We start from the raw sequence: 22,715 nt of genomic DNA, 5'->3' as shown, positions 1-22,715 counted from the left end.
TCTCATCATCACACCAATGTGGGCTTGGCTCATATGAGGTGATGCGCAAGTAACACTTGTCAGGCGGGGAGGGGGGTGGGGGGGCTTGTTTATAATGAGAAAAAATAGTCTGGGGAAAAGTCTGTTAAACCAGCACACTCTACCTTCTCAGATGATTAATATCACTGGCTCCTCAACCATGCTGGATAATCCTATAATTCGATAAACAATAATCAGCTCCAAACTCAGATGGCTGCTCTTATTCATTAGCGATCCACCGTGGGTGTAGTACGGACATTTCGACACTAAGCCTTCAATAGTGTGCCTGTGCAAATGAAGAGGACAGATCGGTATTAGAGGCAAACTGGGAACAGACGGACGCGATATGGCGGACACGAGGCAGCAAGGAAAGGTGAGCAGAGACCGTCCCCATCCTAGTCGCCAGCATACCTCGCTGCTGGACGCTACAGCAACAAGACCTCCTGAGGCTCCGTGTGAGATCATGACCCAGGAGCACGCCGGAGGCAGTCAGTCAGTGCGCGTCTGCCCGCTGCGATCGCAGACTGGCCCGTAAAACAAAAAGCGAAGCAAAACAAACAACCGAGCTGCGCCGATGAAAACCAGATGTCCGGCCTTTTGATTAACGTTTATACCCCGAATGGATTCCCAGACTATTAGACAGATAAGCCATTTGAACGTTTTTTTTTAGTGATGGTGTATGTTTTGTTTGTTGTGTAGTGGTCTGAAATCCAGGAATGAGGAATCTAGGGTGGGGGGGAGGAGGGGGGGGTCACTGTGGGTTCCTGCAGTCTGCTTGGCTCACATATGGTGCAAGCTGCCCCTCCTTTCACCCCTGGCCCCGCCTTGTTGGGGTTTCTCTGATGCTCTTCAGCAGTCAGCAGTCAGCAGTCGCTCTCCAGCTCTCATCAAACCCCCCCAGAAAAGGCCCTTTATGTTAAATCGATGAGGCGCCATGTCGGGGTCCGTCTACCAGCTCGGGGAAGCACCCCCAGAACAGACCGTCCAATCATTTTTAACGAGCTCCTGCTAATTAGCGGTGCGCCCTCCCCCGTTGTGGGCGGGGTGGGTGGGGGGGTTGGATAGGCGAACTGATGCAGGATTGATGTACCACAGAAGACCAGAAGGGGGGAATTTTTCACAGCTGACTTAAAAGATTTTTTTCCCGGTCCAGTCAAGTTCAAACGTTACCATATGAAAGCAGCTGGCGAGTGCAGAGAGAGATGGTGGCAATGAGAGAGTGGGGGGGGGGGGCGGGGGGGGGGGCTCAGGGTGCAGGCATCTGTCCACTAATCCCTCCCAAATTGGAGCCTCACGAGGGAGCCAACTGACTGGGATGAGCGCTGTGATACCAGTGAATGAGACCCGTTCCTTCCAATGGGTCTGCTACCCTCACAAGGGTGCAAACGACCACTACCTCCTGTACCGAGTATCAAAGTGATCATTCGCCTCTAGCAGAGCCACTTCACACTTTCGAATTGTTGGGGGGGGGGGGTGGTCTTTCATTCCTGCTTGCCTGGGATCTTCAGTCTGGCAATACGCGGACAAACGTTTCCACTGTAAGATATCTCCATGTCCGTGGCAAAATATTTAGATTGAAGAACAAACTACGTGGACTGCATTTTAACTACCATGTCTGTGATAAAAAATGGGGGGGGGGTCACTGATTCCTGCTCACCCTAGTTGTATTTGTGTTTCAGGCAAACTCATCTCCTACTTTTCACTATATGTGAAGTATCCACAGAGAATGTTTAGCACATGTCCAAGCCGGGAGTCCTGGAAGAATAACAGCAATCATTCCAAGCAACTGAACTTAGTGGAAAACGACCACAAACGCCAGCTCCTCCTTGAAGCCGCTGGCCGCTCGTTTCGATCCGCTACCCCCCCCTCACCCCACCCCCGCCGGCCTGTCATTGGCTCCGTCCTGCTCCGGGCGTCTCGCTGCATTCAGGGCACAGGTTCAATCGGGGCGTCGCTCTGGCACCTAACTGCAAATGACAGGCCGGCCCTGAGGTCTCCGTGGGCTGTGATCCAGTGTTCTCTGGTGAGCGGGGGGGGGAAAGGGCAGGAGCTTTTTCAATTTATGATCGTGAAAAAGAAATCTACACAGCCTGCATACAGTCGCTAACATCAGCCATCAGGGCTCAACGTGCGACATGAAACGTGAGCTCAACACCATGTATCAAATCATTAGCAAGTATAAGGGTGTTAAATTCCAACAGGAAGTGAGCGCTGGTAGTCATATTATGGCAAGTACCACCAACACCAGCCAAACAAGCCCAGCACTGCTGGAGACTAACAACAGAAATGCAGACCTAATCAACAGTCAGACACGGAGCGTGCGGTAGAAGGAGTAATTAGGGAACTGCAAATTAGCCACTTAAAAACTTTAAAAATCTTGTTAAATTACACCTTTGGATTGCGTGCTGCCGTGCGATTCTTCGTAGGTAAAAGTTGAGAGTGAGAAGCGCTCCAGATTTCTGCCGAAAATTGGATAAAAAGACAGTCGTCTGTGTGTCTGCCGGAAAGGTCCGGAATTTCAATTAGGCAAAGTCCGCATCAGTGCTCAGCACATGCTCGAAGTTGCTTCCAGCAACAGCTGCTAAATGAGGTCCCTGTCCCTCCAAATTCAAACAGGCAGTTCGTCAGCCACCTGTGATAGGACGCCGTCGCATTACTCTCTGCGATCCCTCCTTCGGCTCGGACACAGCCCGCTTGCAACCGCATCGACCTCCCCAGCTAATGCTTCACTCTGACAACTGATTTCGGGCCAGGGTGCCCTTTTGCTAATTCCGCCGCAGCCATCAGAAGCTAAGCGATCGGGCTGATCTGAGGTCAGTTACTCCCCATGCGACGAGTCTGGCCCCGAAGAGACGCCTCGCGGTTTATTCCACTGCAGCTTTTATGCTGCACAAAGACCGCCTGCAGCGCAGTGACCCCAGAGATGCGACGGGACTTCAAAAGATGGTCTTTGGGAAGAGGAAGCACAAAGGCAGAGGGGAAAATGAATGGGTTGAGGTCTTCTTTTGCGCAGGCAACCCTCTCCGTATGTGAGACCGTGTCCTTCAGTCCTTCCGTACTTCTTTGTTGGGGTTTCGTGTTTCTCTGGTGGCCTGGTTGCACCTGTACCCGGGTAGTGAGCCAGACCTACGCCCACCCCCCACCCTGACTCGAACACACACTCCTGGGCCAGGTCCACCTAAATATAGATGCTTGTCTCAGCGCACCGCAATCCCTCACATGTCTCTATTCCTCTACCTTTTATAGAGGTGCTATGACATTATCCTTTCTCTAAAATAAGCAATGACAAGTGTTCTTATAGCTGACTATGGTCTGACAGCCAATACTGTCCAAAGCTTTATTTCACCATAATTACTGAAGCTTTTAAAGCGAGAATCTTAAAAGGGACATTATGAGTTCGGCGACACGCACGTTCCAGAATCCTGCCCAGCCGGCGCATTCCGATTGGAGGACGCCGGTGGCTGCCGTGTCACCTGCTGGAGAGCAATTTCCCATTGGATCATTTCCCCGAAGAGCCACTTTAGCAGTCTGAGAGCCTGGAAGCCGGCCATTACCGCCGCTCGGTGACAGTTCAGCATTTAGCGCCGCATAGCTTACGCTATCTAAAATTAATGCACAAAAAAATAATAATAAAAACATGGATACCCGTGAAGCATAAAGCTGCTGAAAGGTCCTCGAAACATCCTGCCCAGCTCCTCCATTCGTGTCACAACTGAACTCATGACTGCAAAGTTGCAGACGCAGATCTCAGGAGGGGAACTACTGTTGTATCCTTGAATTGTGTCTGTAGAGGACTCCAGCAGCAATAGCAAGCCATGGAGAAACTGGATAAAGCTCTCAGTGACCCATTATGAGGTCATTTCGGATAAAGGAGCCTTTTAAATAGGAAATAAAAGAATATAACACAGAAAACACGCTAAGAGATAACAGAGTGTCCTACTTATATGCATTTGTGTAACATTTGTGTCGTACGGAATGGTGTAACGCAATACCTCCGCTTCATTGTTCCTGGAGCCCGACAGAACCAGGAGACCGGAGCGATAGCTGCGTCTCGGCGACGGCCAAGGCGCACTCGCCGCAGATCTGCTGCCTCCCTCTGTTGCCATGGAAACCGTTAGCGGCGGTCGTAAGCTAGCTGTGCCGCAGGTGCCGGGGGGGGGGGGGGGGGGGGGATCGGGGGGGTGGGTTCGAGTTCTGTCAGTCAGCTTGGGGTGGGGGTGGAGTGGAGGAACGGGGAAGAGGGATGTGGGATTGAATGCGAGTGCCCGTGAGTGGAAAAAAGAAGATGAGGAGAGAAAGATGGAATGAGTGAACAAAAGAAAAAGGGGAGGGGGGAAGAAATGTAAGAACAGAATGAAACGTGTGGGGGGGGGCAGCGAGAAGCCGACTGGCTCCGGATTTGACGCTGATAATGAGAGAAACAGGCTCCGCTGTAACACCCTGACTGAAACAGAAGCGTCTCCCTACAGTCGCTTAATCACCTCATATGTACAGCATGCCAGCGTGTCTGTGTGTCTTTGTGACTGAGACAGAGTGACTGTGAGGGCCACAGTCCAGTCCGATTCGCCCCCCCAAAGCCGCTGGCCCCATCCCACAGTCAGGTGATAATGGATGATCACAATTTCCTCTTATAATAGACGCAGCAACATGAGCACTTGCAGTTAAACATCCGTGGGGTAAACGGTCAGCGCAGCACATTTTCCTCAGCATCAGCGCTCACCCCCTGCTGCCCCCTGCCCCAGACGCAGTTAAACGTCCTTCCTGATACGACCACCTTCGAGCTTTAAATCCCCTCCCCCTCCATCCCTTGCTGGGACTCCGTCACCCGCTCCGTGATCATGCAGGACAACGCCTGGGCCTCCCAGCCAAATACACTCTCTCTCCGCATCTACAGCGAAACCACACGTGGCGTCAGAACTACCCCCTGGCTGTCTGCGTTTCCCCGCTAGTCAGGTCCATCCATCAGCTTATAAGGGGGCCCCAGAGGCAGGGGTGATGGGAAGGACATCAGAAATTAAATCACTACATTAATTACCAGTAAGCGAAACAACAGCACAGCACTTAAACAACGTGAGCACTTACAATCGTCTAATACATAATTACACCATGTTGAAAATACAGGATTTAAGTAACAGATTCCTAACATAAATTGCCTGCACTTTCACAGAAGTGTGTATTTATATTTTAATGCAGTATTACATATTAATGATTATCCCGCTAAGTATAACATTTGTGATCACCTCCTGGACCAAGGAGCATCTTTAAGAATGCAGTGATGAACAAAAAAATAATAATAATTACGCACAGTTAATTCAACGTGAACTGGTAAAACTTTAACTAAAAAGCAGAATTACCCACATGGCTCATAATCAACACTGTCAGTGCTCCAATGGAGAACGATAAGAATGTACATTGCTAGGTGATGCACTGGCTATTGGCCCATTGATGCAGTCATTCCTTTCATGGCAGAACCCCCCCCCCCCCCCCCCCCTGCCAACTGCAAGCGGCAGGCTTAACATTGATGAAAAGTGTCCCGGTCCACGTGCCAAACAGCCCGCGGCCTGCGCTTCCCTCTAATCTCCCCCGCTGAGGTGTCCTCTTGCATTATTTAGCTTCGGCGGCGGGACACGCGGGCACCACTCTCGGGGGGGGGCCGTTTCACAGCTTCCCAGGGAAAAACAGAATGGAGGGAGAGACAAGGAGGGAGGGAGAGGAGAGAAGTACGAAAAGGAACGGCAGAGAAGCAGAGAGGCAGGAGACTCTTAGGAGACTAAGAGTCTTTGAGAAGAGAGAGAAATAGACAAAGAGAAAGAGACAGAGAAAGAGAGAGAGAGAGAGAGAAAGAGAGAGAGAAGGTGGAGCAGGACGCAGTGCAGGAAGCCATGACAAGGTGCTGAGCTTAGACAGGAAGTAACAGGATACAGGTGCGTGACAGAGAAGGAACATGGCTTGGTAGCCTTCAGGGCTAGATTTACTATTTCAGGGGCCCTAGGCAGGCACGTAGCCAGAAATAAATTTTGGGCGGTGGGTGGGTGTCTTCCTTGATTGGTTTTATGAATTGGAAGGGAAGGTTCCCCTTGTAGATTTCGCCAATCAGGGGAGGGTGGCGGGGAGGTTCCCCCTCAATAGATTTTGCCGGAGCCCCCTTCTGCTGGTCTGGGCCCCCTGCTGGCGACCGGGCCCTAGACAGCTGCTTGGTCCGCTTACGCCCGCATGCCCGCTCCTCATCACCGTGGAGGTTAAATCTAAGCCACCTCCCTTCCTGCCCGAGACCGTGACTGTTCATGATGCTGAAGCAGCACCCGGCAGACGTGCCCTCACACACGCACGGGATGAATTAAACACAGGAGAGGCATCCGCTGTGTCACCTTCACCTCCATATTACCGTGTGCTCTGCCTTTCCAATTCCGGCCGCTCTAATACTGAAGAATGGCTTCCTTGGGTCTGTTTGGCAGACAGGCAAGCCCAGCGTGAAGATTTTGTACTCATCTGGATCTAACTAACCTCCGCCCTGGATTTCGGCAACATGTGCCCCTTACATGACTCCCCAGACCCTGATGGTTTCTTCCCTGACAATGGGTTTTTTTTTTTCCAATTCTGAGGTCAGGACACCTGTCGTAAAATCACATTTTCACAAAAGGATTGGCATCTAATTTGAACATCTGTTCCAAGTTAACCACTATAGATTATTTAGGGGTTTTCCTAAATGTATCTCACATGATTCTCATACTAGACAGGAGACTAATATTTAGGGCTAATATTTCCAAGTGGAAAATGGAAATAACTTGTGTTCGTTAGGTGACAACACGCGGAGGAATTTCAACATGCTTCTCGTTAGCGTGTTTAGCATTCTGGGGATCGCAAGCCTGAAAATCGGGATTGCCATCTCTGGTTCAAGTTAATGGATTAAGCCGCTCATTATTGCACGAGAGGGCAGCTGAAATGAAAGTTTTATTTTCCCTGATTTTTATTTTCACGCTTTCCCTGAAAAAAAGGGAAAAACGAACACAAAAAAAACTGTAATGAAAATAGCACTGAAACATGCCATCTGTTTGTTGCAGGGATTCTGGAGTTTCTCGTACAGATGGTGTCAGGATAGCAAAAAAAAATGGATTTAAATTTTTATCCATTTCAGCGGATGTTTTTTTCAAGCCGGATTTCATTGCGGGATTTAAATGGGGTGTCGAGGTCGCGGAGAGACAAGGTGACGGAGGAATCAAAACAAGCCTAGAGAGACACAAAGCAGAGACAAGCACAGGAAAATCGGTGAAGAACAGTCTTTATCTTATCGGGGGGGGGGGGGGGGGGACTTTATTGGGTAATACGCCCTTTTCTCAAGAGGCTGCCTCTCAAAGGAAGGTCCCAGAAGGCAGCTGAAGGGATATTGCTTTTTTATTTTTTTATTTTTTTTATTTTTTTACTATTTAATATTATAATGCACTTTTCAATTTTCAGGCAATTTATATGCTAATGTGCAGGTTACATCTCCATTAAATTTCCATTCAGGCCCCTGTGTTATCAGGTAACAAATTAAGGAAATTTGTCGCTGTATTTAATTCCAGTCAGAGCATCTTTGCTAATTGGAAGAGGTGGATATAGAATTTATATAAATGCTGATGGAGAAGATCTTTATATCATACCTCTGCCAACCCCCCCCCCCCAAAGAGTTCATTTAGGCTCACCCCCCTGGCCCAGAGCAGTGTCTTTAGGGGTTACGAAATCACAGAGCGCTAACCATCTCCCCACCCCAACAACATAAAAAGATTAGCGCTACTATTTGCATTATCAATGTAAACACACACCTGAAGTGTTTCGGCTGACTCGGGACTGGTCTCCCCCTACTGGTACAGGTTTGATTCCTCAGCTCTGCAGTATAATCATCCACCATAGTGGCTCTGTTCCCTCCCAAGCATCTCTCTTACCTACTTCTGGTCTCTCTTACCTACTTCTGGTCTCTCTTACCTACTTCTGGTCTCTCTTCTGTTCTGCTAACCTCCCGCTGATGAGAACCTGCGAGCCACATCTGCCTGCAGACTGACAGGGGCCTCTTACATCACGCAGACAGGACAGCAGGGCGTTGTGTTCAGTTAGCAGATTTGTCACTTGCTTTTCACCTCGCTGGACGGACAGCTGTTCCACCCCGGGGATAGAGACGCTGTTCGCAGTGTTCCTGCCCCTCCTACAGAACCTCTTAATTCTGGCCTTTCCTGCTCTCCCTGACTAGTTTGGTACAGTTCCCCGCTCGGCACCCATATCTGCAGTCCATGGCGCTCGGCCAAATCGCCGCCGCCCCCCCCCCCGCTCCGTGTGCCCCTGGCGTTCCACGCGGAGTGTCGCGGCGAATGTCCGTAACCCCAGCACACTCCCTATAGATTCCTGTGTCCCTCCGCAGCTCAGGTACTGTCGCCGCTGGCGAGCAGCATTCCGGGAAGGACGGGCACGTCAGAACAATGCAGAAGGCCAGCAAACGATTGAGGGAGGACTTAGATTGGCCAGGCAGCATTGGCAGAAGTCACAAAGTCCTCTCGCCAAGGCCATTCTGAGATTGAATTCAGCACCAAATGAAAGTATATTGCAAAGTACACAATGACTGGAATATATATATATCTATATATTTCTGGTTTAGCTTCATGTTAGAGTTATCCTCAAGTATTTTTGTGTGGAATTGTGTCAAAGCAAATGGCCGAATGTTATCATATGAATTTCCTTCACAGCATTGCTCTCTCTCTCTCTCTCTCTCTTGCTCTCTGTAGCTCTCCCTCTCTTACATTCCTGTTTTCCTGAGCATTGGAACAGACACACACTGGAATGTGTTTTTAAAGCTCTTCCCCATGGTAACCCTTGACACCGGCCCAGTACTGTTGAAATACCGTAAAGCGGTGCAAATAAGGTGAGAGCTTCAATTGCATTAGTGTTGGGAGACGGATAAAAGAAAACAGCTGGGAAAATCTAGAGTAGGCACAGACTTGCCAAGGGCTGGACATCGTCGAAGTATCCCTACGGTACAGATCACCCTCTCTCCGCCGTACTTGTCTTGACGGAGCCTCGCATGGGTTGGGCAACAGAGGAAAGGCCAGCAGGGAACTGGACTCTGCCCTTGTTAGGACAACCGGCTCTTCCCCTTTCCTGAGGGGCATCCCTCGTCCCAAACCCGATGCCAAAAACCCTCGGATGCTCAAGCTAGACCCTTTCCTTTGTCTCCTCCATTTCTTCCCAACCGGAAAGACGACGCGGATGTCCGAAAAAGGGTGCAGGTAGTCAACTCAGCAATATGTCTGACGCCGCTTTTCCACTGCCGCTAAGAACCAAGGATTTACCGCAAACTGGCAGTTTTCCATTGTACATTATGCAAGCTGCACCCAAGCCGTACCTTAGCCTTAACTAGTGTTTACCAGCAGGGGGCAAAAGTGTAACCAAACTGAGCTGGTTGCATGTATTTTATTTGAACTATTTGACACAGTGACACAGTAGAGGCTGAACCAAATGTTTGTGTGGGGGGTGCACAATTAATCTTGCCATCGGGCTCCCCCTGAATGTTCTCCTATCAACCGATATAACCCATACAGAGGGGAGTGCTGCTCGATCTGCAGCCCTGTGGGGGCCCGGTGGGGGCCTGGTGGGGGGCAGACATTGCATTCTCCAGAAGAATCAAACATAAGCTCCTGCTGCAGGATGCACTTTGCTTTGAGCGGAGTGCCAGGAGGCCCTGCCGTCGTGCGCATGTGATTTATTTATTTTTTTTGTGTGTTGTTTGATAGATTGCCCTTTGAGAATCAATGCACATACTTTTGTTTGAATGCCAGCATGGTCTTGAAGTCACATTAACCCAATATTAGGACACATAATCAATGACACAGAGTGGTTTCAGAGATCGCTTACGCTCCTGCCATAGCGGGCGACAGGTGTGGGCTGCATTTTCGGTGCCATGGGCAACAAAACAGAAGGGGGGGGGGGGGGGGCGGGGAGAGGGTGGTTTGGGATGGATGGATCAGAACCCTTCATTACTTTTGGCTACCTGGGACAGCAAACTGCCTCGACCCCAAATTGCACCCAAACAAAATCTCTGCACCGCTGCCACTGTTTCTAATCTTCCTCAAAATAAACTGGTTTAGACTAGTTGGAACGTGAACAAAAATAAAGTATGACTGCGGTCACTGCCCTAAATGGATTGTTTTACTGAAATGAAGTGCTGGGCTGCGGTTAAAGATAATGGACATTAAACCTACAGACTGAAATCCCAGAAGATAAATGGTTGATGTACCTTAGGGCTGGTTCTTCTGTAAATAGATTTTTACAAAACGGCACGAGGATGGATAAAAAAAACGATATTGTAAGCTATGTAGACCATATTTGCTTCCCAAACAATGCACAATACACTATATAATGGATGTTATACTAAAACCCAGAATGCAATTTCCTTTTGTTGAGAGATCTAACATATATTTTAATCTACTGTAAGAATGTTTGTGGGAGTTGGGGATGACTACGATAACGGAATGGATACAGGTGATGGTCGTTACCCAGATTCAGGGCTTCTGATCAGGACTAGCTGATATCAAGGGAGTGGAGCAGTTTCAAGGCTAGCAGAAGGATAGTAGCACTGGCCTGGACCCAAAGCAAGCAGAAAGAAAAGAACTGGACCAAACTCAGGCCCAGCGGATAGAACTGGAATAGCTCTTGGTCCAGTCGGTGTCAGCGCTCTGAAATTTCTTCTTCTCCTGGGCAGACAGACACGGCTTTGTCCCAGAATCCTTTCTGCCTCCTCTGAAGACAAACCATGTGGCAAGAGGCTTGTTTTTTTACTATTTTTGCATTGCTGTCACTGCTCTAAAACACCACTTGTTTGGGGGAAAATGAGGCAGGTTTATGTGAAAGGTGAGGCTCCTGAATGAATAACATTAATGACTTCCACCGTGGTCATATGACTTTTAATGACTTCCACCGTGGTCACATGACTAGCTAGTTCTGCAGCCCCTGAGGTGCTGTGACAGCAGGGATGCTTCAAACACACACTCATACGCAAGCAGTAAATTGTCCTTGGGAGGGCGCTATTGAGCATTTTGAGATGCCAATCAGGGAGACGGTACAGAGTGTCCTAGCTGGTCTCGCAGAATGTTCCTCATTAATGATACTGAGCCTTAAGTAAACAACCAGATATTATTTCAAACCCAAAATTATGGACTTTGGATTCTGAATATTTAATATTAGTTGTTTTTTCTGTGCTTCAGCTTTTATTTAGTTTGCTTCATGTAATTTTATATAAAAACGTATTGTCACTGTATTCCCTTTGTTGCCTCTGGCTCCGTATGCGTGCAGCTTGCATGTTTATGATCCACGGGGGTGGCAACCGAGACCCCCGCCCTGAAAGTGTGGAGTTACCCAGTCAGCCACAGTGCCATCCGCTGCATAGGAAACTCCGCAGAGATAACAGGAAAGAACAAACCCAGCGGGGGATTTATTACACACCATCCTCCGAATCAGCAGCAGATCCAAAATATCCTAAAGTAAACAAGCTACAAGTCCTCTCATACCTGTTACGGCAAAGTTGCTTTCAGACTGCGTGGGGGTACGTAAAGTTCAGAGGGTCTGGCATGGGTTAGAGACCAGGTCTGCTCACGGCCCACCTTCCTGAACTGCATGTAAACATGTCGGGGGATGCCGGCTCGACTGTCCGGCTTGTCTGAATTCTAAACGGGGCAGTTTTTGCCTGAAATTGGTTGAAATAAATATACCAGATCAGTGCTTGGCATCAATTTCTGGCCTGGGTTCTGCTGCATCATAACAAAGTGGAAGCTTATCTGCCAGGAACTGAAGTATCCAGCTACTTATTTGCGCTTCTGGTTCTGGGTCAGGATTCTGCATCGACCCGGTTCATAGAGACGCAGCCGGCGGTCCTGAAGGAGCTGCTTTGTGAATTATGGAATCTGTCACCATGCCGATGATGACGGTGGCCCGACAGGGGTACTGTGGTAGCTCTGTGGTGGCCGATTAGATACTGAACAGAGCGTCACCTAGACGACGCAGGGGCAGTGCCCAGCCGGGTGCTCGGGAGGGGGGGGGGGGGTCACCTCTGTGCTGGCTTTCACTGGCATTCACCCGGAGGCGCTCTGACTGAGAGATTAGCATCGTGCTTAAGACGGAATTCCTCATTCCAGTCAGCAAACCATTTCTCTATTAAGCCCCCAAAATGGACATGTCAGATTGCTGTGGTTAACACAGAATATTTGGCCCTGGAGCAAGTCCAATTAAATCCATACACACAATGGGAACGTGTCCGCTGTGAAAAACTGCAACATTTCCTTTATTCTTTGGTGTTTTTTTTTTCCTGTGAGAAAAGCTTCCCTGAAGAGTAATGTTTACCACACTGCGCTATCCTGGGAAGATGCCAACGGTGACACCATGCCTTATAAATCTAGTGCCGTGTAATACGGTTAAAGGAGCTCAGAGTATTTCTGTAAAACCTGCGGATTCAGGAATCGAGTTTCTTGGCTTGCTGGCATGGCCGCTGGCTGTGCTGTTTCTATATGGAGCAGGGGAGACGCTGGTTGACAAAACTCGGTTTCCCAAAGCTTAGTGCGTGTAATAAGCAGGACTGGGAACAGAAAGACAGGCTGTGAGGCTGCATCCAATGCAGGGCTGCTGGGCCAATCCAGTAAACCTTAGTGCTGTACAGCGCTGTACACTAGACCTCAACACGACTGCACCATTCACTAAACCTCAGCACAACTGCACCATACACTAAACCTCAACGTGACTGCACTATGCACTAAACCTCAACACGACTGCACCATGCACTAAACCTCAACATGACTGCACCATGCACTAAACCTCAGCATGACTGCACCATGCACTAAACCTCAACACAACTGCACCATGCACTAAATCTCAACACGACTGCACCATGCACTAAACCTCAACACGACTGCACCATGCACTAAACCTCAACACGACTGCACCATGCACTAAACCTCAGCATGACTGCACCATGCACTAAACCTCAGCATGACTGCACCATGCACTAAATCTCAACACGACTGCACCATGCACTAAACCTCAACGTGACTGCACCATGCAATAAACGTCAGCACAACTGCACCATACACTAAAGCTCAGCATGATGGCACCATTCACTAAACCTCAGCACGACGGCACCATGCAGTAAACCTCAACATGACTATATCATGCACTAAACCTCAACACAACAGCACCATGCACGAAACCCCAATATAACTGCACCATACACTAAACCTCAACATGTCTGCACAATGCACTAAACCTCAACACGACTATACCATGCACTAAAACTCAACATTATTGCACCACACATGAAACCTCAACATGACTATATCATGCACTAAACCTCAACACAACAGCACCAACATGACTGCACTATTCAGAAAACCTGAAAACTATACCAGCCGAGCAAAAAACACAGCAGTATTGTCACCAGCAAGATTTTCACGAGAGGGCATGGATTAGGAGCAATGGCATTACTGGAAGCCTTTTACACTTACACTTGGCATCTTTGGATGATTATTTTGGGGTTTTTTTGGGTTGGGGAGGGTAGGCACAGGCAGATATTTGTAGGGATGAGACCCCCCTGGCACCCGCCCTACGTCACAAACACATTGCACCTCCACATGCTCTGGCTCCCCTGGCCACACACAGGAGTCTCCCCGCTTTTCGCCTCTGTGAGGCCCCAACCACTCTCCACCTCCTCAGAGGCAGCCTCATTTTCCCAGCATAGGCCTGAGTGCTAAGCAGCTCTTTCCGACTTACCGCCATCAAGAGCTCGATTCATCAACACGAACGGTGCCTGGGGTGGGAGCATGGGGGGTGGGGGGGGGCACAGATTTATCTTTCTACAAGACCCAGGTCCTCCCACCGTGCCCCCCTTACCTCTATCATCCATGGATGCGGTGGAATAAGATCCCTCAGGCTAACACCCCCATCCCCAGAGTGCCATCGCTAATCGCTAATTGTGACACGGTAGCCCAAAAGGGGCAGCACGTAATTGCCGTGGTTCGACCAGGGGAGTCACGTGCGTCGGCGCCTCCTAGTGGAATGTTGGGTGCCTGGCGGCTACATCTCAGCCTCCGCTGGAAGGTGACGGATATTCATGAAGTCGAAGTGTTGGCGAAGTCCCACGCGGAGCTTCCATCAGCAGAAGGGCCAAACCGGTAGGATAATGGCCTGAGAAATATTCTGCTAGCGCCTCATTTAATTATTCATGGCAGGAAATAAATGCCTTATCACGTCTGGAATCGCGTCTCATCATTCGTAATGTGTTAAACCTTCCCTGATAAACCTTCATAAAGACAATCATATAAAATCTGAACTCATCCTGCACTTCAAGTCCTAGTCTAAACATGGCAAAATAATCAAATGTCAACATGAATTCTCATTCACGAGCACTTCCCCTGGAAGGCAACTGCACCATAACTCAGCTCTATTGCTACTTAAACTGCTCTCACTGGGATCTGTGCGAGACCTTTCCTATGCCACTTTCTAGGTGCAGTAAAAACAAAACAGCATTGAAATATTTCCCAGCGGGATGAGGGATGAAAGGTGGTCCAGCAGACTGCGGGTGGCGGGGGGGGGACGCAATGCTTACATCATTATGACCGTAGGGTATTTTTCTAACTTTCTAACTGGGCCGCCTTGGCCGATACAAATTATTTCCACAGACACTGCTGACTGGAACCAGGACAGCGACTGGGAGTTGTGGGAACAAGGGCAAGACAGGCGGCATGAAGAAACTGAGACCACGTAACATTGTGCGCGGGGGGGGGTTGACATTGTAAGAGTCTGAATCCTCCCCCCAAAGGAATGTGGCAGCCTCCCACGACCTGCCCCACCACCTCAGTTAATCTGCTTAATCACAGTTCAACAGCTAGGTACAGCCAAGGGGGGGAGCAAACCCTACTCCAACCTGGGGGGTCAACCCCAGGGTCGGAGCTGTAACAGAAATGAGGCTCGGGTAGAAGATACGGACGAGGAGATTCTTCAGAATCAAAACCTTATGGCTGAATCCATGGCTGCAACACCGCGGCTACACATAGGGGGCGCTCTTTTCATGCGGCCTCCTACACTGTCGAGGGGCACCTGCTGTTTTAGTGCAGCAGGGACACCACCTGCTCCACAGCGCACTGTGTGGCTGAGCAGAGCTAACAGGCACCCCATTCAGACCCAAAATCCCCCTGACTGACACACTCGCTCTCATACATACCAGGCCACTGTGACGCACACACCCTCTCTCTCCCACACACACATGCTATCTCCCTTATACAAACTCTCTCTCACACAAGCACACACGCATACCGCTACTCTCTTTCACAAAAACATATGCACTCCCTTTCTTTCTTTCACACACACACACACACACACAACCTCATCCTCCATTTCACTCAGACGCAAATTTCGCCCTCCCTGGAAAAATTTCAGCCGCCTGATTTTGGAATGAACTCAGTGAGGACTCAGGAGAGAGCAAGGTGTCCACGGATCTCTCCAAATGAACTGTTTTTATGAAAAATCTCTGTGCTGCGCTTGGCACAGAGACTGTTCTGTGAGATTGTGAGGAAAATAAGACGCCCCCCCACCCACGGAAGGAGAGCCCGGCTTGCAGCAGGCGACCAGTCAACACGATTCATTGAAAGCTGCACCCCCAAATCCAGGAAGACGCAGACCAGTCACAGCTCTCGGCTCTGACCTGTCATTCACGGCATTCCTTCCCAGAACCTCTCGTTTCATTTGCTGCTTACACCATTTCCTGCCCAATCAACACTTACTGGAAAAGACGGTCAGTATGCGGATAGTGTTAAAGCTCTGGGACAGGAATTCCCAGGCCCTGCCAAAGAAATCCAGCACATGAGTCATGGCTTGGATGTGTCATTAGGCAACTATCGAAAAGGAGAAATGAAAACAAAAAGACAGTTAAACATCCCTCCACGACAAAGAAAAGCCTCTGTGTTGGAGGGAATTCTGGGTCCCTTTAACATTTCAGGGACTGTGTTCTTTTAAGTCTGATGGCTGGTGACATCGAGAGTGAGGCCCAACGAAGACCTTGGCCTTGCCTTGATGCGAACCCCCCCACCCCACCCGCCTCGCTCCCAGCCTTTGTGGAAGATTCTAACCTCTAACCCCTACTCCGCTCGCCCTGCTGCCTCTCCAGGCCGCAAACCCCAAGTGCTAACAAAAGGCAGCTATTTGCCGGCTGCTTTTTGAATTTTGAAACTTGGCTGCAGCAGCCGCGGCTCCAGGACGGGCGGCGTTCCCTGGGGGGGGGGGGGGGGGGGGGTGCGACAGTGGCACAGCTCTGCTGGATGGTCCTTGAGGGGAGCAATGGAACAAAGCATTGCAAGCAGGCAAATTTTTATTTTATTTTTTTTTGGGGGGGAGGGTGGGAGGCAATCAGTAGCGGGTGGTATGACCCAACACATGCTACCCCAACCCCCCCAAACACAAGCCAAGAAGGAGAATTCAAATCATGAATCAACCAACTCGTGAAAAATTACAGGTCATGAGACCCATTATCAAAATGTAAATAAGCCAAATCAGGTTCTGTTTTTTTTCCCAACAGCTGCAAGAACATATTACAATATATCAAAATGCATAATATGTTGGAATCCATTACAACTTGTCGTGGCGGATGGAACGGTGGCCAAACAGTGTCAATCAGAAAGTTTGTTAACCTCATTGCTACACTGTGGGAAATGTGGTTAAACAAATAAAAAAATCTAAATAATAATCATAAGAAGAATAAGAATCAGAAGAATAACATTCACACGACATAGAGATGTTGTTCTCCACATGCTTTAATGGGACAGAGCTGCAGTGTCTTACTGCTCTGTACACCCTGTAATGCTACAGAAAATGTTTGGAATATAAGTGTCAAGAATACTGTGTTTGAAGTGAAAATCTGCCTCAATATTGCAATTATATGAATTTATCATTAACTTTTCAATGGCACACATTATTTCTAGTACGACCACTATTATTGATCACTTATTGTTATAATAATAATAATAATAATAATAATAATAATAATAATAATAATGAGACTCATTAATGCAGTTTTGACCCTGAAATCCTCATGGAAAAAAACCGTAATCTCCAATACTGAAAACGAATTAATTATCACTGGAATAAATCCTTGCCTACAGTAACGACATTACATCAAGTACTCCCCCAGATGAAAATCGGCCTGTTGGTAATGTTACAGGATTTCGCATTACGGGATTACGCCATGAATATTAGCAGCTACTCAAAAAAAAAATCGCATACATTTTGTGGCACCTCGCATCATACGGATCAAATAATTCTGAAAATCGTGTGATTAAAAGAAAAGCAGCACTCAATATTCCACAGTGTGAATGTAGTTCATGCCAGAGTGATTAGAATGACAACAAGTCTGATTATTTTAGTTAAACAATAAATGCGCTGAAACGGCCCCGTCATAAACGTTACTCCTAATGCGCCCTGAAGCAATGGTCCCCGATGCCATCCTGGTCTCCGCAGGGCGCGGTGGAGACGCTGCCCGGACCCGCATACAGCCTCCACCCCTCACGGAGCTACGCGACCGCTCACTCACCACTGACGGTGGCAGGAAGAGATGCGCCCGGTGCTCCCGGTCTTAGCAGTGTTCTTCTCCGTGCACCCTTTTTCCCAGGTTGTATTTATGCGATCGGAGGTGAGAAGGGGAAATCCGAGGGTATTGTCAGTAATAATTAATCGGTATCGGTTCCTTTCAGTCCTCGCTCCCCGTTTTCCCCTTGGCGAACTATTCCGCCTGTCCGTCACACCTGTCTTTGTGGAGAATTGATCCCTGATATCCTGACATCCTGAGCACAGTCGTTTCTTGATTTTAATGCTGTAACCGTGCTCCCCACATACACCCAGAAAACATACACAGGTATTAAAAAAAACCTTCTCTATTCTCTTCTTCTCTATTCCTCTCCGCCGCACATGGTTTTCCCGTGTTGCGCAGCAGCGCTCATTCTTCAGACAGCCGTGCAGAACGTCTCAGTACCAGGGGTTGCATGTTACGCGATTGTGGTTAAGATAAGATAAGGATATTTTTCGCGTTATTTTTGTGGAAGTATAAACCAGTATATGTCTCTTTTTCCCTTTCCCCTTTCTCTTACGGATAATCCATAATCGCGATCGGTACTGTACGCGCAAAAAAGAGAAGCTGTTTTACTCGTCAATTATTACCTTCCTATTTTATCCACAGTTTCACAAAAACGTAATCTCTCGGTCTGTTTGTTAATATAACCCAGGCGTAGAATTCATCCAGAAAGGATCTCCCATTCATCGCTCCGTGGCTATATGGATAGACACCCGCGTTTATGCCTCCTTCTGCGGCTTGGACTCGTGTGTTAGACTCATGAGCTTTCTGTGTACCTCCGTGCGCGATGAAACACAGCATCTCCAGCGCTGCTCGTTGAGCCGCGGTTACAGAGCCACTGAGAAACGCAGACGATGCCAAAACATGAAGCAGAGCTGTTCGGCTACTGGACTGGAATGGAATTGTCTTGTCTTATGTTTTTTTTTTTTTTTTTCATGCGTGTGTCTGTCTGTCCGTGTGCGTGTGTGGGGTGTGTGTGTGTGTGTGTGTCTGCGTTTCTGTGAAATTTAGGCATAATGAAATTGTAGTGGTTAGATCACATATATGAGAATCTTTCTTTTGTCTTCGTAGGGATGTACTGTGTTTGTGTTCCCATGGAAAAGCAGAACAGGTTAATTGTGGCTTACTAACGTCATGGTTAAAAAAAAGTAGTTCAGCTCCTTAATATAAGTAATTTAAGTTTTTCTAGTGAGTAACCGTGGCAACTACAACTGTATAACATGGCAGGTATATCCTAAGATGACAGTATTCAACCTACTTTTCGAGCTGCTGCTGAAAACCTCCAGTGCTAGGGTTAGGTCAGTGGCACGTAACTTTGAAGCCTGTGCCATTGACTGCAATTGGCACAAAGTCCTTTGTCTTTCATTCATGCGTTTTGCAAGTCAAATCCGTGGTTTTTCTTTTAATCGGTCCCTCCAGTATCCTCTGCACACAGCTGCATTGATGTCTCCTTTGTGACAGGGTGTAAAATTTTATGCTTTTTGAATGTAGTCTAAAGGGACCCAATTAAGTCTGGACTAAGGGAGGCTGACCAACCTCAAAGAAATGTGGTTAGGCAACAACATCTGTAAGTAAACGTCAGACTGCAGGTGTGAACCAGCCCCATCTGTAGTGGTCTCCATAGCCCATGGGTGTAACCAGTGAGTGCCTGACTGAATGTGCTCATTAAACCATTCTGTCGTCATTTATTCCGATCCTAGCCTTCGCGTCCTAGTGTGTGAACTGCTTGGCACGTCTATTCATGGTGAGAGAGAAGAGGTTCTTTGAAGGAGGATTCACAGCTAAGTCTGACCTGCTACCTTCCCAGTTGCTCACACATGAATGAATGAATGTATGAATGAATGAATGAATGAATGAATGAATGTTACATTTATATAGCACTTTTAAGACACCCAAAGTGCTTTATAGAACCAAATGGGGAGCCACATGAACCAGAACCACTGTGTAGCTCCCATTCGGGTGATGCGTCGACAGCCCACGCTCACCACACAGTAGCTGAAGTGGTGAAGGAGCAGGAGAGAATTCACCAATTAGATATAGGGGGTTATTAGGAGGCCAAATCTGATAGGGCCACAGTGGGCAGCTTTAGCCACGACATCAGGGTTCCACCCCATGTCTTTCAGTAGATGCCCTGGGATTTTTAATAACCTCGAAAGTCAGAACCTCAGTTTCAGGTCTCATCTGCAGTGCCATTTTTACAGCACAGTGTCCCCGTCACTGCACTGGGGCACTGGGATCCACAAACACCACAGGATAGGCTACAGTGTCCCATCAGTGCACTGCAATATTGGGATCCACACAGACCACAGGATGGGCTTCCCTGTTGACCACACCAACACCATTTCCAGCACCACTGGACCACTGGATTCTGAAGGACACTGCTCAATGAAACCAGCGTCAGCTGCACATGAACAGTGACCTTCAGAGATGTGGTCTGTGTCCTGCTCTGATCTTTCTTCTTCCTGTTGTATTTCTTCTGTGAGTCCTGTCTCACACTATGGTTCCTCTCAGACATACAGGACACGGCAGCTTCCAAAGTCCAGAAGCAAGGTGGAGAACAGAGGAGTGGAGATCCATATAAAGCTGCGGGGTGCTGTGGGGTGCTGTGGGGTGATGTGGGGTGATGTGGGGTGCGACAGAGGCCAACAGCAGAAGGGACCACACACTTTAAAAAAAAAAAATGGGTCAGCATATCATTGCTTATATCCCATAATGGCAAATGGGGCTTTTCTCTCTCATGAAGGACTTTGTGTGATAACTTGCTGGTTTAAAAAAGGATGCTCATGAGGAGGGAGAGCCAGAGTCCCTCTCAGGAGGGAGAGCCAGCTGAGTTAATTCAGTCCACCTATCCTTCAGCTCTTGTGTGGGCATAACTTGATGTGACCTGTTTTGTTTTGCCTTTGGTAACTCATACCGAAGAGTTGACGTCAGCCTCCAGATCTTTAATCACAGTTTGTCTGTTTTCCTCTCCTTTTGTTCCCATCCCCCCCCTGAAACATAACTTACCTGTGTTTATTTCTTACCTGCTGACAGTAGGGGCTGAAATCCATGTGGTGCCACAGGCAAGCTTCACGCCAGGGTGGCGGGAGGGGGTCATGTCAGTGATTTGCTGAGCTGCTGGCACCCCTTCAGAATATGGTGCCCTTAGGCAGCCATGTCCCCCCCCAGCAGTTTTTCAAACTTTCCAGCCACAAAACCCATCTGTTCATCATGTGTCATATTGATATCCCCTTTGGTAAATTTCACTCACTGGGGAGGGGGGTCTCCCTTGGAAATTTTCACATACCACAGTTCCAGGACCAGTAGCTCGTAGGACTGACCAGCTCCGCCCACTGATTCCCTGTCATCAGGGGTTACTGGATAGATAGTTACAGAATAGATGCAATAAGAACAATTAAGTTTTTAATAAGGGAGGGCCCAGCTTGAGTGTTAAATTTGCCAGCTCCTGCCAAAAAAGGCAAAAACACACACAGAACCCAAACGGAGTTCATCTGAACCACAGGCTTTTTCATGGGCTGACGAGCACAGCGAGAGGAGAGCGTAGACCGGGGCTCTCATTCTGCAGAGCGCAGACTAGAGCAGCCTCACTGCAGCGTGCGGGACCAGGAGGCGAGATTAACGAGGCAGTGTCTGCTCAGCACCTGCTGAGGGTGGCAGTCCTGCGTTTGGGCAGCCGACCGACAGGAAGCAGGCTCCACATCTGCTGGATAGTCAGCGCACAGAGCCGCAGAGGGCAATGTACCGACGGAAGGATCCCGTGGCTCACGCTGCGAATTACCATATCCAGTGCGAATCCAGTGTGCACCGTAGATGGGAGCCGTGCAAAGTGTGTTCCATGCTTTTTAAGGAAAGAAGACCCTTTAACTGCTTGGAATGGAAAATGCAAAATAAGCATTTTGTCTGTACTTGTTAAAAAAAAGCACTTTGACCAGGATATAGACATACCACCTAATTACGCGGCTCTGTCCATTTCTTTTAATTGTGATTTATTATGCAATATTAAGGCACATAAAATACTCATAAGAAAATATAAAAACACTTAAAGAGAGACAAAAACACCAAAGAAACCGCTGCTTCTTAATATCTGCCGCAAGATCACCGTTCACAAGAGCCGGACAATGGTGCTGACAATAATTTTCAATGAATGTTGCTTTATCCAATGCTACTTATTCTCTTCTTTTCCACTTTTATCCGTAGCCTGTCAAGGCTGCCAGATAAGTGCAGGCATGGGAGCTGAAGTGAAAAAAAAATTATGACTTAGCAGAAAAGTCTGATTTGCAAGACAGCAGGTTTCAATTTGAGAACAAGAAACGGTAGGAGATCAGTGGGAGGCTGCGATCATCCTTTAAGGGAAACACTGTCACGAAGATCAAAGGGAAAAAGGTCTGTCTATTACAATAGCTACTTTTGTTTAAAGGGCCCAATTGGTTCCGTGTGTGGGGGCTCATGTCTGTGTGTGTTCCATGGGTGGCAGCTGCTTGCATGCTGGTTGAGGAAGAGAACCCATAACTGAAAGGTGGCGAGGTCAGTTCGCAGGAAGTGAGCAGCTGTTGCGGGGCCTTAACGTGAATGTCGGGGGGGGGGGGGTGACAAAGCTGCTTTGTATAAAACTGCCAAGAAAACAAATGAAGTGTATGGAGAGAATAAGTGATGAATACCTTTATTTTGTTAATTGTTGCTTAGCTACTGAGGTCGATAATATGAGCAGGTTGCTTTGGCGTTTATAATGGTGCAAACCCATCTGTTAGTGAGTGGCTGAATTTACACAGGTAAACTAAAAAGTGGTTTCATCAGCCACGTTGACAGTAACTGTGATTAATCATGACTCGATTGTGGCTGCATATACCCACATGTACCTGTACATCAAACAGTAGTTTGCGTGACTTCACAACAAACACCTTTAGTGATTAACCTCTGCGTCACGGTGGTAATGTAATTACTAATTCTTTTCACTTGGGAGACATCCAGGCTTGATTAGACAGTCTTGGAGAGGGAGAGAGTGTTACTGGGATTGGGGAGGGGGGGTACCAGCTGGCCACGATGTACTGGGAGCCGTAATGGAACACACTGG

At 48.2% G+C, this 22,715-nt stretch overlaps 1 protein-coding gene across 3 annotated transcripts in view; it reads right to left on the bottom strand.

Annotated features, from left to right (window-relative positions):
* The window catches only part of LOC125716512 (semaphorin-6B-like), a 56,266-nt gene extending 37,728 nt beyond the window's left edge, over window positions 1–18,538 (bottom strand). Inside the window, exon 1 of one of the 3 annotated variants that reach the window (XM_048988899.1) lies at window positions 17,609–18,538. The gene's annotated coding sequence lies outside the window, so the exon portion shown is untranslated. Of the gene's footprint in view, window positions 1–4,010; window positions 4,104–17,608 lie in introns of those variants that run through there. The other 2 variants (XM_048988900.1, XM_048988901.1) reach the window with 2 other exon arrangements.
* Between the last annotated feature and the right edge of the window lie 4,177 nt (window positions 18,539–22,715).

Source organism: Brienomyrus brachyistius, chromosome 21, assembly GCF_023856365.1.
Source record: "Brienomyrus brachyistius isolate T26 chromosome 21, BBRACH_0.4, whole genome shotgun sequence".
In the NCBI taxonomy this organism is placed as follows: Eukaryota; Metazoa; Chordata; class Actinopteri; order Osteoglossiformes; family Mormyridae; genus Brienomyrus; species Brienomyrus brachyistius.
Note: the sequence above shows the minus strand (reverse complement) of the source record. Positions and strands in the feature narration are given on the sequence as shown.